The sequence below is a fragment of the Otolemur garnettii genome, unplaced genomic scaffold (genome assembly GCF_000181295.1).
Source record: "Otolemur garnettii isolate 467f Iridium unplaced genomic scaffold, OtoGar3 scaffold00104, whole genome shotgun sequence".
Taxonomy (NCBI): Eukaryota; Metazoa; Chordata; class Mammalia; order Primates; family Galagidae; genus Otolemur; species Otolemur garnettii.
In genome coordinates, this window is record NW_003852499.1 from 2,297,828 (window position 1) to 2,302,988 (window position 5,161).

At 44.0% G+C, this 5,161-nt stretch overlaps 1 pseudogene; it reads right to left on the reverse strand.

Moving 5' to 3' along the window:
• Window positions 1-3,955: 3,955 nt before the first annotated feature.
• LOC100956723 lies at window positions 3,956-4,540 on the reverse strand (annotated as a pseudogene).
• Window positions 4,541-5,161: the final 621 nt, after the last annotated feature.

Consider the following 5,161-nt stretch of genomic DNA (forward strand, 5'->3'; position numbering starts at 1 on the left):
TCTCAGCAGAGTGCTATGGCATCACAGCTCACAGTAACCTCAAACTCTCAGGCTCAAGCGATTCTCTTGCCTTAGCCTCCCAAGAAGCTGGGACTACAGGTGCCCACCACAATGCCCAGCTATTTTTTTCTGTTGCAGTTGTCATTGTTGTTTAGCTGGCCTGGGCTGGGTTGGAACCCACCAACCTCGGTGTATGTGGCTGGTGCCATAACCATTATGCTGTGGGTGCCAAGTCAGTTTTTCATCTTTAGATAGTGTTTACTTTCTTGCCAGCTCATAAAAACACTTTTATTTTTATGAATTATTTTAAATTTATAATTAACATATAATAGTTGTACATATTTATGAAGTACAGTGTAATTTTTTTTTTACTTTTTTTTTTTTTTTTTGAGACAGAGCCTCAAGCTATCTCAGAGGGCTCAAGCGAGTCTCCTGCCTCCGCCTCCCAAGTAGCTGGGACCACAGGCGCCCGCCACAACACCCAGATATTTTTTTTTTGGTTGCAGCCATCATTGTTATTTGGCGGGCCCGGGCTGGATTCAAACCCGCCACCTTGGGTGTACGTGGCTGGCGCCTTAGCCACTTGAGCCACAGGCGCCGAGCCTATGGTCACTTTTCTTTTGGGTTTTTTTTTTGAGACAGAGTCTCACTATGTCACCCTGGGTAGCATGCCATGGCATCATAGCTCACAGCAACCTCAAACTCTTGGACTTGGGTGATTCTCTTGCCTAAGCCTCTTAAATAGCTGGGACTATAGGCACCTACCATAATGCCCAGCTATTTTTTTGTTGCAGTTGTCATTGTTGTTTAGCAGGCTTGGACAGGGTTTGACACCGCCAGCCCCGGTGTATGTGGCCAGCACCCTAACCACTGGGCTATAAGCGCTGAGCCTCTATGGTCACTTTTGAAGTACTCTCCTTCGAAAGTTATATACACCAATGTCAGCACCTAGTCAACCCTTCAAAGTAAGCAATTTTGGAACTCTGTTTTTTTGTGTGTGTTTTTGTTGTTTTTTTGAGACAGAGTTTTACTTTGTCACTCTCAGTAGAGTGCCATGGCATCATAGCTCACAGCAACCTCAAACTCTTGGGCTTAATTGATTCTCTTGCCTCAGCCTACCAAGTAGCTGGAACTACAGGTGCCCACCACAACACCTGGCTATTTTTAGAGATTAGGTCTTGCTCTGGCTCAGGCTGGTCTTGAACCTGTGAGCTTAGGCAATCAATCTACCCGTATTGGCCTCCCAGAGTGGTAGGATTATAGGAGTGAACCACTGCACCTGGGCAATTTTGGAACTCTTTTTCTGGAATGGTGGCCATCAGAGCTGTTGTTGTATTATGGTTAGTGTTCTGAATGTCATCAAAATGTCTTCTTTTCAACATTTTCTTTATCATCAGGTAAAGAAAAAAGTCATTGGGGGCCAGATCAGGTGAGTAGGGAGGGTGTTCCAACCTAGTTATTTACTGGCTAAAAATTCCCTAACAGACATTGCTGCGAGAGCTGGTGCACTATCATGATGTAAGAGCCATGAGTTGTGGGCTAAGATTTTCAGTTAACATTTTCCTAACTGTTTCTCTATTGATATTTACTCGGTCTGCTATGCTTCTCACAGTCAGCTGGTGATTTTGATGCACAATGCAATGAATTTTTGCAATGTTTTTGTCAGTCCAGCTTGTTACTGGATGCTCTTCAGTAACCTCAGCTGCTTTCCCTCCCCTCAGAAAAATGTTTAATCCATTTGTACACTGATGTTTTCTTCATGGCATTATCCCTATAAACTTGGACTATGATTTCACTTCCCCTCTTGCCAAGTTTAACAAGAAATTTAATGATTGTTCATTGCTCTAATTCAAGCTCTGATGTTCTCATGATGGCACACAAAACCACACAGCAACAATATAAATGCCACTCAGCAAGATGCTGCCACATGTCAACATGAACATAGCTGTGAGACACTGAGAGACCAAAGTTATGAAACGTTACCAAGCTGTCTGTACAGCGCGGTCAGTGTAAGCACATAGTGGGAAGTTTGTGAACTTAATTGTCAGACCTCATGTGTATGTGTGTGTGCATATGTATTTTTTTTCCTTTGGCCACCTCATGTGAATTTACAATTATTTGAAAATTAAAAGTTCAGGCCAGGCACGGTGGCTCATGCCTGTAATCCCAGCACTTGGGAGGCTGAGGTGGGTGGATTGCCCTGAGCTCATGGGTTTGAGACCAGCTTGAGCAAGAGTGAGAACCCCGTCTCAAAAAAGTTGCCGGGGGTGGCGCCTGTGGCTCAAAGGAGTAGGGCACCCACCCCATATGCTGGAGGTGGCAGGTTCAAACCCAGCCCTGGCCAAAAACTGAAAAAATAAAATAAAATAAACCCACAAGGCATTTATTTTTATTTTTATTTTTATTTTTTTGAGACAGAGCCTCAAGCTGTCCCCCTGGGTAGAGTGCCATGGCATTACAATTCACAGCAACCTCCAACTCCTGGGCTCAAGCGAGTCTCTTGCCTCCGCCTCCCAAGTAGCTGGGACCACAGGCGCCCACCACAATGCCCGGCTATTTTTTGGTTGCAGCCATCATTGTTGTTTCGCTGGTCCGGGCTGGGGATTCGAACCCGCCACCTTAGGTGTACGTGGCTGGCACCTTAGCTGGTTGAGCTATAGGCGCCAAGCCCAAGGCATTTATTTAAAAAATAAAAAATAGTCACCAGGCATTTGGCAGGCCCCTATAGTTCCAGCAACTTGGGAGGCTGAGGCAAGAGGATTGCTTAAGCCCAAAAGTTTGAGGTTGGTTGCTGTGAGCTATGACACCACAGCACTCTACTGAGGGTGACAAAGTGAGACTCTCTCAATAAATAAATAAAATAAAATAAGTTTTAAAATGCCTTAATTTTTAAAGATTTAGGGATTTAAAGTTATTTTCAGGAGAGAGTTGGTGTCCCTACTGCCAGAAACATGTGCTCCTGTTCTTTTTGTCTTTGGGAACTTATAATTTATTTTCAATTTTTCCAAATTGTCATTTTGATGTGGTTGCAGGAGGTGGATAGGATAAACATATGAACAATGCATTGTGGTCTACAAGCAAGTGTTTAAGGGTTTTGAGAAGGGTTGGGATATTTGGATAGATCACTCCGGTGGTTTCTCAGAGGATGGATATAAGGGAGACAAGACTGGAAACAGAATGATACATTTGATTCTATGAGGCACATTTTTTTTTTTTTTGGCATTTCACCTAAATTGGGCTGTTTCACTATAGTTATTAGTCAGACAGCAGTCATACTGTATCTGTCATACCTGCCAGTGATTGTGGAAATTTGCAAAATGAGTGGCTGAGGCTTGGAAGAAAACTCCAAAGACAGAAAGAGGAACACTTAGGAAATGCTGAATCACCAAAGCCCTTGATGGCAGGCACAGAGGACTACATTGTGTGGAAATTCATGGACATGTAACACTGAATCAATTAACATGAATTATTAAGAACCAGCCTCTGAGGCTCAGCGCCTGAAGCACAGTGGTTATGGTGCCAGCCACGTGCACCAAGGCTTGCGGGTTTGAGCTGGCAAGGCCAGCCAAACAACAAAGACAACAGCAATAAGAAAATAGCTGGGCGTTGTGGCGGACACCTGTAGTCCCAGCTACTTGGGAGGCTGAGGCAAGAGAATCGCTTGAGCCCAGGAGTTTGAGGTTGCCGCGAGCTGTGATGCCACAGTATTCTACTGAGGGCAACATAATGAAACTCTATCTCAAAAAAAAAAAAAAAATCAGTCCCTGAGTGTGAAGTTTTAGGGATACCGTTACCATATTATTCTTTTCTTTTTTTTATTATTTAGTTTTTATTTCATAATCATAAACTTAACGCTGCAATCCAGCTAGACCTGGAGGGGAATAAGGAAAATATGCAACCCAAAGAACTGCAGTGAGAGCACAGAGATTACAGGATATTGCAAGCAAATGGGGTAGCGGGGGCTCTCCTGAGCTACAGAAGGAATGGTTTGGTGGTTGAAACATTAAGTCAAATTTATTACAGTTGTCCACAGTCAGTAATGGGGATCTTCTTACTGGTCTTGCCATTCCTGGACCCAAAGCGCTCCATGGCTTCCACAACAGTCAAGCCTTCTTTCACCTTGCCAAAAACCACATGCTGGCCATCCAACCTCTCAGTCTTGGTAGTACAGATGAAAAACTGGGAATCGTTCATGTTGGGTCCAGCATTTGCCATGGACAAGATGGCCAGGACCTGTATGCTTCAGGACAAAGTTTTCATCTTCAAATTTCTCCCTGTAGATAGACTTGCCACCAGTGCCATTATGGCGTGTGAAGTCACCACCCTGGCACATAAACCCTGGAATAATTCTGTGAAAGCAGGAACCCTTATAACCAAATCCTTTTTCTCCAGTGCTCAGAGCATGAAAGTTTTCTGCTGTCTTTGGAACTTGGTCTGCAAACAGCTCGAAGGAGACGCAGCCCAAAGGCTCGCGTTTGGCGGCAATATCGAAGAACACACTGGGGTTGACCATGGCTGATACAAGATGATTATAAGAAGCGACAGCGTCTGCAAAGCCCATATTATTCTTTTCTATTTCCCCTTTTATGTATGAAGAACAGTGAAATTTGATAAAAATCTATATGTAGATAAACCTACACTTTCAATACACTTGATCTTAGCCAAAAGGCTGAGAAATGATTACACTTTCAATAAGCAAAAGCGATTTTTTTTTTTGAGACAAGAGTCTAACTCTGTGCCATGGGTAGACTGCTATGGCATCCTAGTTCACAGCAACCCCAAACTCCTGGGCTCAAGAGCACCCTTGCCCCAGCCTCCTGAGTAGCTAGCTGGGACTACAGGCGCCCACCACAACGTCTGGCTAGCCATTACACTCCCAATAAGTGTAAAATAAAAATTCTCAGGGGATAAGAAAGAATTATCACAGTTTATTTGCACCTTTAGGGGAACATAAAATAATGGTGAGTTTTACAACTGATGGCGTTAAAGAAAGGGATAAAAGAGAGAAGAGGGGAGAGAATTCTTGAAATATTAAGAAAGAAGGCTCGGCGCCTGTGGCTCAAGCGGCTGAGGCGCCAGCCACATATACCTAAGGTGGCGGGTTCGAATCCCCAGCCCGGGCCCGCCAAACAACAATGATGGCTGCAACCAAAAAATGGCC